The sequence below is a fragment of the Lissotriton vulgaris genome, chromosome 9, assembly GCF_964263255.1.
Source record: "Lissotriton vulgaris chromosome 9, aLisVul1.2, whole genome shotgun sequence".
NCBI lineage: Eukaryota > Metazoa > Chordata > Amphibia > Caudata > Salamandridae > Lissotriton > Lissotriton vulgaris.
Genome location: NC_141697.1, coordinates 554,423,184 through 554,437,425, shown reverse-complemented (window position 1 = coordinate 554,437,425; position 14,242 = coordinate 554,423,184).

Sequence of the window (14,242 nt, the reverse complement as noted above, 5' to 3'; positions counted from 1 at the left end):
TGTCTGTGGTCACAAATTCATCAAGGTTAACCGCCCATGTCGATTACCTATTGTGGCCCTGACACGAGATGCTGGAGATGCTCTAATTTTGGCATCTCCTGCCTAAAAAATCCTCGTGCACCGTAGCTGGACTTCCTGTCATGTGCACACATACGCGTAAACATGTGACCAGCAGCAGAAGAGCCAACATACAGCCGGGGGCACATGATGTAAAGTACCAATTAAAGGCCTTATGAATCATGATGTTAGAACCAATCCCGGAGGTGTTGATATGCACATCTCATTAACTCCAATTAAAATCACTCTGCATTTTAATTGAGATAGTTTCTGGCGTCTCCTTGGCCTACTGCTCTCAGTGCTGTTACCCCAGAGCTTCTGAGACTTTTCTTCTACTGCAGCCCTGCAGCTGCACAGTCTTCTGTGCGTGTCACTGTCCGCGCTCCCTTTCCGTGTTAGTCATGAGTGACGCCTCCTCTGATTGATAATGCACATTCTGTGTCTTTGATTTCTCATTTCATTGTAAATAAAGGTATTAAAAAATCATGAACCTTCCTGTAATAGTTCTTAAGTGTGCATTTATAGTAAATGGTAGGATGTCTACAACAAAGGTAACAAGGGCAATAATGCACTTCCATTGGAAGAAAGTGCATTGTGTCATGTTACAAAAACCTCTGCGTGGTGCAGAGTCCACATATTTAATTTGAACAAAATGGCGGTAGCCCGCGGCAGCAGTAGCACAATGTATTAAACAGGGAGTACTGATACTTCCCAGTAGTAAACAGTTACTTTTAGACATTGAAACCCTAAACTGTAGTCGGGTATGGTGGCTATTGTCGGGTCTGGTGGCTCAGTGGACTAATGCATCCACTGCAAGGGTCTGTGTTCGACTTCATGGCCACAAGTTCAAATTACGGCGGGTCCACTCAACTTTTCATCCATATGAGGTCGATAAAATGAGTACCATTGAGGTGGGTAACAATATACATCTGTTATTTCAAGGCCAAGATGCCCCGTTGCTGGGGTGAACGTGCGCTTTACAAATACACCTGCTATGTTCTGTATTTTCATTTCAAGCTCTATTTTCAATGTTTTGTTGCTTGTGTGATATGGGATGTGATTAAGAATATTACATAAGGATAAAAGTGCACCAAAGTGATTCCACGCTAGTTTAGCTCTGTTAACATAATAAGAGATGGAGAAAACATGGTCAGAAAGCTCTCCAGATTATAAGTTTCCTCCTGTCTGACGGGCTTTCTTGGGGCATTCCCACAACAGTACCTCTAAAAACATGCACCAAAATGGGAAAGCCAAAAACGGTTCTTGCACGGCATGGACTGAAAAGTCCATGCTGTGCAGGAACTAGTGTGCATGCACACAAGGGGTAAATGTTGTGCCCCTCTGTGTGCATTCACATAGCACAGAGATAGCAGGGGGCCCAGTAGGGGCCTCTTTGTTTCCTCTCCACCAGGGTTTTCATGGAGGAGGAACTGTCATGAAAACATTGGTGGAAAGAAAACTCCTAATATGTTTGGCAGAACCGCGCCAGTCCTGCCAAGCATATGGATGCCTCTACATCCCCGCAACACCCTCAGGAAACGGCGGTTCCCTGGCTGCTGTAGAGGGGCTGTGTCGGTCTGACTATCCATCTCATAATAGGGTGGTCAGGAGACCGCCAACACTGGCCCGCATGGGTCTGGCATGGCCAGCCAGGCTCCTAATCAGCCCTTTATTTTTGTAAAACAATCCTTTTCCCCAATTTGTTGAGCGACTAACTCATTTAGAATAATTTCTTTGCAATATATGCGTTAAGTGTGTTTTGAAAATCCGTTTTCTCCATTGTTGTCATTGTACAAAAATCTTTCTGGAATATGAACTGGGGCCCATTTTGTTCCTCATTCTACGATCAGAAAAAAAGATTCAAATGGAATTGGCCTTTTTTTCTTAAGTGTAAAAGTAGTGAACTACTAGTAGATTTATTTACCATGAGTTGAACATTTTTCTAAACACGCTGTCTCCTTATGACGATGATGAATTTAGAATGTGTTTCAGATAGTTAGACCTTTGCATGCACTCTTTTCCCCAAAATAATGTTAAAAAAGGTTTGTTGCAGTACACATTGTTGTGGGATGGGTGTTTAGCGAAACTGGAGCTTTATAAAACGAACCGCTCAGGAATGTTATAGGATTTTAATTCTATTGTGAATGCTGATTGAGATGTCAAGAATGACAAGTTTATTTTCGCAAGTTTAGTTAATATTAATATTGCTTTCAGGAAACAAAACTGGTCCAGCAAAAAAAATGAAACCTTTGTGTAGTGAGCAAGCTGACCCTATCCATTGGGTCAGAAGGCCTAAGGTGGGTATGGCTAATGTCATCACCGAAAGAAATTGTAAGAAAAATATGATTAAACAGTGAAAATACAGCACACCTTTGCAAACATGTTTGCTAAGCATTTTCAAGGGCACATATTATGGTAGCACATCGAGCCCTAAAGACCTCGAACTGGCTCGTAGCCCTTCTGAAATGCCAAAATTCACGAGTCACCTTTTCAGCAGACTGGGGGTATATTTACTAGAAACTGGTAGAGTGCGGTGTTATGCCAAATTTGGTAATGCAGCAAATTTACAAAAATACGGCGCACCCCTGTGTTTCCCTTAGTGCTGGCCTTAAAGAATTTGCCTAGCTCCAGTGCAGGCACCCTTTTGCCATGTTGCAAGGTTCCTGACCTGAAGGGGTGATTGCTTATGTGCCTGAAAGGACACCTTCCTGCACATAAACAATCTTTACATGCGATTTGCTGTTTCTTCGTGTGCTGCAAAATTCAGCCCACACGGAAAGAGCAAAAAATGATGAGAAATGAAACATTTCTCCTCCAATCGCCTGCTTAAGACCAGGTGCCTCATTTATGAGAAGTGACGTATCGCTGCGTGAAAGCAGCGATGCGTCACTTCTCAGTGCGCCCTCCTTGCGACATGATTGGTGCGTCATATTTATTGTATGACGCATCATGTCCCAAGGAGTTACAGATACGTCAGTATTTTTTACGTATCTATATGGCGCAAAAGTGACGCATTGCTGGAGTGTGTCACAAAAGTGAAGCAACACCAGCAATGTGTCCTTTCACATGGGGCAAGCCCCATGTGAAAGGACCTGCGTCAGTCTTTTGCCTGTTGTGAGGCAAGCGTAAGATATTGACGCATTTGTGTCCTAGAAGTGGTGCAGTGAAATCTTATAGAACGCCCCCCTGCATACATTATGCCTGGCGCAGGTATAATGTGGTGCAGGGGTTTACAAAGTGACGCATCTACCTAGATGCATCACTTTGTAAATATAGTGCAACAAGGTACATTTTTTTATGCTGCTAGTGCGTCACAAAAAGTGACGTACCGGTGGCGTAAAAGTGACAGCATCATAATTGAGGCCCCCATGTATTCCCTGGTGATATTTTTAGTGCTGCCCCATATCTTGTAGATATGGGGTAGCGTGAAAAAGCAATGGGTGTTGCTGCTGAATGCCCACTGCAACACCCATTGAGCGCCCCTTTTACGCTAAGTGCTTCGTGAATAGGGGCATCATTTAGGCGGTGTTAAGCCACGTTAAGTGGCTTAATGCCGCCTTGTAAAGAAGGCTAAGGCTTAACGCCACCAGAATGTTGAAAAAAGTGATATTCTGGTGGTGTTATCTCTTCCTAAATATGCCCCTGGGTTGATTGAAATGTACGATACGCATCGCTGAGGCTCATTTATATTAAAGTGTGAGAAAAATTAACTTTCATTTAGGTTACTTTTAATAATGTACGCAAAAACGGTGTGCAATATTCGATTCGATCTCTCCATCTGTCTGGTAATGAATCCTCAATGTTGTCCATCCAATCAGTGTCTCTGAAGCAGGACAAGCCTCACAAATATGTGCCCTGGTCTTTGACAAACTGAAAAATCGCAGACACAGGAAACCAGAGACTAGGAAAACCAACAGGGATGAGCTGTCTTTTAGGACTTTTAGTGACTCCCTGAATTAATGATGTCTCTGGAAGAGCCCAAGTCTGGGGCAGGGTCACTGACACCCATCTCGTTGCTAAGTCCTTGATCACCTTCTATCAGCTTTGATTCCATCAGGCTGCCTGATGGTAATCATGAGGCTACCTCCAGGGAGACTATCTGAGCATGTTACATTCAACAAAATTCGCTCTAAACTATTTTTAATTTTATAAGAATGCGTTCTAGTCCTAACTCTTTGCATTTCCAGTTACACCATCCCTTTACAATCGAATTGTAAAACGTTGAAACCGGGCTTTCTCCTTTTCGGACCCTTTCTCTCTATGCTTAAAATGCCCAGGAGCTTCTCAGGGAAATGATGGCACAATGCCATGCAATTGCCAGATAATATAGCATAACATAGCATACCTGCTCCCTGTTTTCTCAAGCCCACGCTGCTAATGGATCTGCTTCTGGCCCTGAATTCAACAATTCAGAGGAGAGAACCGAATACAGCATGGTGGTCTCGGATACTCTCTGTCCTCATAACCTCAGGCATCCTGATTGTTTCTATGACAAGGCAGCAAATAAATTCGAGCTGTATTCATCGTCCAGGCCTCGGGGATCACTACAGTGATGCCCAATAAAAAAGGACTTATGCAAGATTTTGAAGGCATGAATGTTAACTTCATATAAGGTAATTTGTTCGGCTAAGTAGTCTGCAGGGCTTTAGAACAATGTCACAGTTTGAAACACTCTTTTTAGGTTTTAACTAATCTTTCTGTTTGCATCTGAACAGAAAATCCAGGGCCCACGTATTCCCTTGGAGCATGTTAATCAGATTAATTTCCAAAATGTACATAAACGGGAAAAAGAGTGAGAGGAAAGGTGCAGAAACAAAGCAAAATGCGCCTCTGAGACGAATTTCAATGCAAGAATTAAGGGGCCTTATTTATGAAGGCCTTGCGCAAGTTTGGCGCCGCCGGTGCGTCACTTTTTGTGACGCACCAGCGGTGTAAAAAATGCGCCTCGTTGCGCCATATTTAAAAAGTGACGCATCTAGGTAGATGCGTCACTTTTTAAACTCCTGCGCCACATTATACCTGCGTCAGGTATAATGTATGCAGAGGGGGCGTTCCCCTGCAAAAAGCCTCGTAATAGTGACGCAGTGAAATCTATGAGATTTCACTGCGTCACTTTTAGGACGCTGTTGCGTCAAAATCTTGCGCCTGCCTCACAGCAGGCGCAAGACTGATGCAAGCCCTTTCACATGGGGCTTTCCCCATGTGAAAGGACGCATTGCTGGAGTTGCGTCACTTATGTGACACACTTCAGCAATGCGTCACTTTTGTGCTTACAGATACGTCAGAAATACTGATGTATCTGTAACTCCTTGCGACATGATGCGTCATACATTAAATATGACGCATCAGGAATGTCGTAAGGAGTGCGCAGTGAAAAGTGACGCATCGCTGTTTTCACGCAGCGATGCGTCACTTTTCATAAATGAGGCCCAATATCTCTGGGCCTTCGCTGGGTCCTGGGGTGCAGTGAGTGCAATGAAGACACGAGTAAATGCTGAACGGGTTCCATGATTGTTTAACCCGCTCAACAGTTAATTTTTGTTTTCTTAAACAAACGCCAAAAGCAAGAGTACGTGTACGAAAAAAACACAAAAAAACAAGCCTCTCATAGCACTTAGAGTAGTCAAATTTCACTTTTTAAGTAAAAAGGTTTCGAAATGTGTGTTGATGTAAAAAAAAGTGACTTTTGAGTCTCATTTTGAGATTGGATTGCTTTTACAGTGTTTGTTTGACAGAGGAAGTTCTGGACCTTGGCTTCCAAGCTGAGAGATTAGACCGTTTCACAGTTATAATTTTCCACTAAGTGTAAAACGTCTGTAGGTGCCATTTATATATAAATCAAACATTTGAGCTGTCAGAATTCCTTTTGGGCGTGTTTATTCAAATCCCACTAGTGCTTATATCTAGAAAATCGAACTAAACAAAAGCCATATGGCTATTAAGCAGCTGGTAAAGTTCCAGCAGAGACTGAAATCTGCAATATGCTGACTACTGCCTGACTCTGTCCACCTGTTACTCTTTTTGAGCAGCGCTAGGGTTCTGGGTGAACATATAGATGGAAAAAGCATGGACTGCAGAAGGCCTCGGTTAGAGTCTGGTGTAGAGGGGTGCTTCTGGATGTACCTAGTGGCTTGAGGGTGGATATCACTTACTCTTTGAGAAGAACGACGGTGGATCCACCACACATATGGGCCACCATTACTTAGGCCATCTTAATCCTTGACGGGCCAGTATAAATAACTTTCTATATTATAGAAACACTGTGAACAGAGTGACTAACATATAAGGTCCTGATGAATGCCTGGGAACCCCTTTTTGGGTACCACATGTGGGAAGAAACATGTAGACCATTGAGAGGGATATATTTGGTTTATAACCCCAGTCCTCTTTTTAACTCTACCTCGTTGGACCTACAGAATAACGCTATTTTGGCCCCCTGGAGGTAGTTTTAACTAACACTACATATTGTATTTTAACTAGCACTCTGTTCCTCATTATGTCCCTCACTGACCCCTTTTACATCGCTCATCAAAACACCTCTGCTCCTCCCACTGTGGGAGTTGTATCCCACACCATGGACTTCACAGTCCGGGTGTGAGGAGGGGACCCAATGATCAAGCATGTCACTCTTGGGGGAGTGAGGGTTCTCGTCCTAAAAAGGATCTCCTTCATGTAAACAAATTCATCATATCACACACATAGTTATCTTTACAGGTTACAGTTTCGGGCTGTACACTAGCCTTCAGCCCTTTCTGCATCAAAAGACCAGGTGTACTTAAGTGTGAATAGCATGAAATGGTAGGATTAGTATGCATCTGGTACGGCCAATCCCTAGTGTGAAAATTGTAGAGGGATCTCTGCCATGAACTGGGATAATTCCTGCCGCGGTTTCAAACAGTGAAACCTCATCCAGCTCTGTCACCGCAAACTCTTGTCACTATTACTTTTTTTGCCCTCGTCCTCTATGTTAGGCATGGTGGACCTGTGCAAGGAAAACAAACAATGAAGCCATGCAAATAGAGGAAATTCCAACAAATCTGAACCACTGATTTCCTGTTTTTCTGAAACAAACTCCTGCTGTGGGAGTTAGTTTTGGAAAAGCATAAATTGGGTATCAAGCAAGCCAAAGAAGATACTGGCATATTTACAAGAAAGTGGCAATGCGTAGTTCTGCTCCAAAATTGATAATTCCTTGCTCCGTCACTTTAGAAACACAGGGATGCGTCAAATTTACAATAGTACAGCACTTCCCTGCATTTCCCCCTGCACTGCCGCTAAATTCAGCAGCCTAGCGCCAACGTGGGTACCCCCATGCACCAGAGTAAAAGGGTGCCTGCGTTGAGGGAATGATTATGTATGTGCAGGAAGGTATCCCTTCCTACACATAAACAATTCAGAATGGCGATTTGTAACTTCTTTGTGTGCTGCATTGTGCAGCACACATTGAAGTTGCGCATTGTAATTTTTAAAATTTTTGTTGATATGCAGGAAGGGACACCTTCTTGCACATAAACAACCATTCATGGCAATTTGCTGTTTCTATGTGTGCTGGACAATGCAGCACATATAGAAGGAGCAAAAACAAGGAGCAATAAAGCATTTCTCCTCGTTTTGCCATGTTAAGACCAGGTTTACCCTGGTCTTAATTTTGGCACGGCCTCCTATTTACGCTCCCCTAGTAAATAGGGGGCAGCGACCAAAGCAATGCGTGTTTCGGCAGAAAGCCCATCATAACACCTAATGCCCACTCCTTTCACACTAAGCCTAACGTGAAAGGAGGCCTTATTCACAAGGTGGCGTTAAGCCACGTTAAGTGGCTTAACGCTACCTTGTAAATAAGGCAAAGCCCTATCACCAGAAGAACATCACAAAAAGTGACATTACTGTGGCGATAGGGTCTTGTAAATATGCCCCACAGTGCCTGCCTAGAATTCACCTGTGCCTAAATTGTACCTGCCACACTACTGAATGCACAGAGATCCCCGTTAGTTAGGCAGGAATCTCTAAATATGGGCAGTGACTGCCCATTGCTGGACAGAGATCAGGGCCTTGTTCGATTTAGCAGGATGAAAGGCTACCCGCCAAGGTCGATAGGACCACAACGACTCTAAAACACAGACTGCCAGAACATCAGCTACACACAAGTCTATCCCTAAATGGATTTGAACCTGTTTTAAAATTGCTAACTGCAGTTTAATCTCTTGCCTATTGTATGGCTAAGTTAATGCACATTATAGGCTAAAACATGGGACCAATAAATGTCAGAAGTTCAGATGTATAGAGTTTTATCTGAAAGAAGACATTTGTCTTGAAAGATGCTGAGCCCTCACCCACACTGGGTGACAAGATTCATCCCTAGGCCCACACCTTGGTACTACAAGGTTTAGTGGAGCACAGGGAAGCTCCCCTCAAGAATGAGGGAGTTCTTCCATCCAGAGTTGTGATGTGAAGTTCTGGTTGTAACATAGCTGCAAAATCGTCCCTGTAACAAAAGCGGCAGAAAATCAGCCCTGGCAAAGAGCTCGGGGCCACCCCCAACACCCCATGGAGGGGAGAGCACTTTGCCAGGGCCGGTTTTGGTTCACAGTCCGGTCCTGCCCAGGAACCGCTTTCCAGAAATACTACTCAGAATGCTTGTGAAGTCACGCAAACTGTGGTAACTGACCTGAGGCTGTGTCAGGAAGTGCCTGCTTGCTCCTGCTGGGGGACTGCAATTTCCACCACACACCGCTCCACTCAACGAGTTCTTAACTGCAAAGGTACCCCGCGGCCAGGACGCGTGCAGGGATGGGCACGGGCGGTGCCCATGCGAAGCCCGGGCCAAGGGCGGGGCTGTCCACCCCTGTCATCACCCGGAGGAGGCTGGGCTAGGCCACCCCACTTTCTTCTGGGGTCTGAGGCTCTGGGGCTTATTCAGTGGACATAGGCAAGCGGACAAACAAACCCGCCAAACCGGCAGGGGAGATTATAACCACCTTGGACTCCATCCTGATTAGAGCTGCAGATGTCCTTTTCAAAGAGATTGAGATTACCGAACGGCACCTCTCACTGGAAGAGGTAAGACTACCTATTACCATCAATGAGGACATGGGGAAGGGTCCGCCAACTCCCAGGAGGGTTCCTGATAGTAGATCATCCCAACTTTGATGGCCGGGAGGGAGAGCCCTAGCGTATCTAATTCTATTGGTATCGAATGCAGCCCGGTAATTGAAACCCCTGGAAATAGGAAGAGGGGATAGCTAAAACAGGTACCAGTGGTGCTGGTAGCACCAATCTAAAGGCCACTAAACCTGCAAAAATATGGTGACCAACCCAGTGGGATGGGACATTCCAAATATAACCGTCATACCAGCAGCACCCCTTCCCCCCCAGAGGATGCTATTTGCCAAACAATGGATCAAATTATTCGCACTGCATTACAGCCAATCTCAGACAGGCTAACAAAAATAGAAGAAAGCCTCCCGCTCCTCTTAAAAAAAATCAAAGGTATGTCCAACCAGACCTTCGACGATTACCTGATGGGAAAACTGGTCCCTGTGATCCTCAAAATGCTCTATAGAGCCTGGAGGATATAGCCTCTACTCGGATGTTGAGCACAAGACAGATCGCAACCTGGTAATCACTCCTTGAATTGTCATCATGAGGGTGTCACTAATAACTATATTGGACACGTGCCCTCCCTGTCAGGAATTGAAGATGGAGACAGGAGAGGCCTGGATCCAACCATGAGGAGAGAAAGAGAATCATTAGATGTAGCAACGCAAAAACAATTACCAACAATCTTACGGCCATTGAAAGAGCGAAGTCCATATCGCAAGGCGAGCACCTGGCCTTACCTCCAGCTGCATGCCCATATATGAATCTGAGCCAACACGCCTGAACTCAAACTTCACCAGTATGAGTCAACAACTCAACTAACGGACAAGGCCCTGCACTGGCTTTCTAAATTTAGCATGGGGAATCTCAGGCTTTACAAACACATCATAATGGCTAGGTGAGTAAAATGGGTGGGCCATGGCACAAAACCTATTGGGAGGGACTGTGTGGTTATAAATTTCAATAACCATGGGATGGTTGTGCATCTACTGAACTTACTGCCAAACTCCTGTTGTTGTGAATCCCAGATTTTTGCATTACCACTTGGTTTCTTTTATAAACCATCAGGGAACATTAATATTTATCGAAGCAGGACCCCCCTAATTTAAATCTAAATCACCAGTCTGACGATTGGTTAGCAATTCCAACGAAAAACAGATATGAGCCACTAATTAACTTAGAAGCCTGTGATTGACTTTCTATCCAAACTGTACCTCAGGCCCCCAACCCTGCATCCACAATGAATATAACTGACACTCCGGGCTCAGAGCAGCACAACCTAAAAATCATCTCATGGAATATAGCGGGATACAGGCAGAAAACCAAGGATCATGAACGGCTAACACTTGTAGCAAAATATTACATTCTGTGTCTACAAGATACATGGGAACTCAACACGAATGGTATAGATGGCTATAGTACCTTTCAGACACCCGCAGTCCCGCCCAGAGCAGGTCGAGCAAAAGGGGGGCTTGTTACCCTAAAAGCATGCAAAGTTGGGGTCAAGGTAAGAAAGTTTAAAAATATATCATCATGCTGCCACATTCTTTTATGTGAAGGCAGGCACAGAAGGGATTTGATCTTAATCAATCTGTATAATAATAACTTTTCAGGAGACATGAATGGGGGGGGGGGGGTAGAACTAATTGAGGAAGGTATTGACTGTCTTCAAGAAAACAACCACGTTCCTCTAGATAGTTTATGGTTGGATGATTTTACCATCCATATTTGCAATAGGATAGAGCATCCTGTCTGTGATATGATGAAAGATCTAGGGGAGCCAGTTTCCCACTTCATCCATAATGGCTATGGCAGTGCCAGAAACAGATTATTAGTGATCCACAAACTGGAGATAATAAATTCAGTAGATCCTAGTACAGTACAATTAGATTATACCTTTTTTGCTCGATCCTACCAGTTAACAATCATCTGTATCTTAGTCTCTGGATATGTACGGTCACAGGTTTCCTCTTCCAAGACAACAATCCATCCATTTAGTGATCATGCGGCAATTAGTTGTCAAATACCTTGGGGTCTGAAGAGTAATACACCGAGTGGATGTGTCCCCAAGCCAACAACTGCAAGGAAAAACTGCATAACTTTGAAGTGGGACAAGCTGGACAGATCAAAATGTGACCACAGTATTCTCACCACCATGTCCCAGAAAATCTTAAACTGTTTAGACGACTTTTTACAGCCAGAGGATTCCCTCACAGCCTTTGAGCGAATAAACGCAAACCTTCTAAGCCCTTGTAAAAGAACGGCCAGAGCCCCAGTATGCTGGCTTAATGATCGCTGTACCAAAGCTTTTAAGAATCTTCGTATGGCCCTGCGAACAAAACCGAGAGATAATCTGCTGGTAAAATCCTTATGATTCATTTATAAAGCAGAAAGAGAGAACAGATTAAAGGCTCTACAAGAAGAGGCATGGGATAAACTAACTGAAGCAGCTAGCTACCCTAAAAAATAGCAGGGATTTCTATCTCATAATTAATGTCACATTCCTCAAGGATAAGGCAGACTCCCCTTTAGATCAGCATGTGATGGAGGCCAATTGGGTCAGCTACTTCATGGGGGTATTTGGAATAGAAGGGGAGGGCCCTGTAGCGGTACCACCTAGTCAGACTCACCCAGAGGGAGCCAAACAATTTTTTACCTTGGACGAAACAAAAATAGCATTAAATCAATGCAGTTATTTGAGGGCAGCTGTGCCGATTGGTGTGCCAATAGATTTCCTTTTAATGAATCAGGAGCTCTGGGCCCCACTACTCACCAACTTGTTTAATGCCATATCTCAAACGCATGCTCCACTTTTGTGGGAAAAAATCTGTGATCATATCGATCTATAAAAAGGGGGACAAAGCACTAGCAAAAGGTTATTGTCCAATATCGCTGTTAGGTAGTACAGCAAAATTAATGTGCCGCCTCCTGTTAAATAGGCTAGAGGACTGGGCTAAGGAAAATAAGATATTAATTCAAACCCAGTATGGTTTATAAAGGGACATTGGATCGGTACCTTAATTTAGACCTTCTGATTGCCAAATGTATGGCAGACATATACATGTCTTCTATGGACCTGTCGGTTGCTTTCGACCCAGTGTCCCATATGAAGCTATGGTCTATAATGGTCGACATGGGCATAGCCCAAACAAGAATTAATTTTATTTGAGAGTTGTATTCTTCAGCTGTGGCCTCTGGGCGTTTGGGGGGAGAGGGGGAGTGCTCCAGACCCTTCCCAATTGCACACGGTGTCAGGCAAGGGTGTGTACTTGCGCCCCTTTTGTTTTCCCACCATACGAAGGGTGTGGGAGCTGCTCTGTTGGGGTCCACTAGTGATGTTCCCATTGTTAATTCTGCTCCTGTGTCTTTACTCCTTTACACAGATGACGCGGTCTTGCTGGCTCGAACCAGCAAATTTGAAACAAAATCATTTGTGCTTGTGGCTGAAGCGAGATTGTGAAATCCACCTAGTTGGTATATTGAAGGAAGGAAATTGGAAGCAGTGGAATTATTTTGTTACTTGAAGGTACTTTTTGATGAAATAAAACATGGCATAGCATGGTGATGAATAGAGGTCTTTTGATGGAAAAAGGCATAGGGGCAGTTTTTAACTTTGTCAAAGAATAATGTCCAAACCGATAGAAACAATAAAAAAAGATAGATGAAGCGAAAACAATCTTTGTGGAAACATGTGGAGCAGCAGTTTGGGGGGTCACTACCGCATCCAGCCTCCAATCAATCGAGAACAAATTTTGGAAATGCTTGATGGGTGTTCCCCAATCTTGCTCCTCCTATAACTGCCACTTGGAACTGGATGTCCCCGTTAATATTGACCAAATTCATGATGCCACCCACTTCAGTGGCATTCAGTATGGAGGAGGGAAACACTGAAATGGATGCATGAAATCCTATTGGATTGTTTGAAGCTCAATGGCTCTTGTAAAATAAAATGGTTGCAATTTGTCAAGAAAAGTCTGTATACTATTGGTTTGCCAAACATATTTGACGACCCAATTACTTGCACTACAATCTCTAGATTAGAACTTAAAAAATTTCTAACTGCAAAACAGAGAAAAATGAGATGGGAAGCCAACTGCTCCAAGCCAAGGGTGAGACAATACCAACTGGAGCCCAAAATAAATTCCCCTGACCTTAATTATTTATCTTTTGTGACTAACAACCACCACAGATTTTTGTTAACAAGGTTCTGAATGAATTATATACCCCTAATGCTTGGCTATGCTTCCAATACTTATTCTGTGAACGCCTTGTCACCTTGCCCATGCGATTCCTTATCAACTCAATGTGATCTTCATCTCTTATTCCTTTGCAAATTTTATAGTGAGGAGAGGAAGAGATGTGGTTGTCCAATCCTGCGCACTTATGGGCTGAGGCAATGTGACCAGCCCCATTCCTTCTAAAACAATTGCCTGATCCTTTTACGAGTTATTGCTTGGCTTTGTTTTTGTATTGTGCCTTAAAGAAACGCAGGCATCAGATGTAACTAAAAAGTTTTACTGCTAGTTCCTTTTGGACTATGTTTTAACTATTTTTATAGCATTTTTTGACATTTCTTTTGAGTATCAGCTTAAAGCATACTCTGTTCTAATTCTTGCTGCGTAAAAGTTACCCCTCGGGTAGAGGCACAACCCAGAGCAACCTGCATCTCTCCCTCACGGCCTCCAAACAATCTAACCGCCAACGCGTTTCAGGCCATTCTTCCTTCTTCATGTGCGGTCTGTAATTCAAATGAGACGCCAACGGCAACTATTAGATACCCACTTTTATTTCAATTAATTCCCAATAGAAAAGCACAATGAATTCTGGGGCTAGTAGAAGGGCGAATGGCCTGGAACGTGTCGGCAGTGAGATTGTTTGGAGGCCGTGAGGGAGAGATGCAGGCTGCCAGAGGTTGTGCCTACACCCGAGGGGTAAGTCTTACGCAGCAACTATAGTGACCGGCCCCGGTCACGGATGGCACCACCACTTTGATTTATGTAGGACGGCGTGCGGTACGGGGTATCCTTATGTGCATTCCAGAGACTCACACAAATTCCCGCATTGAATTGTTTATTATATTTTTTCAAAT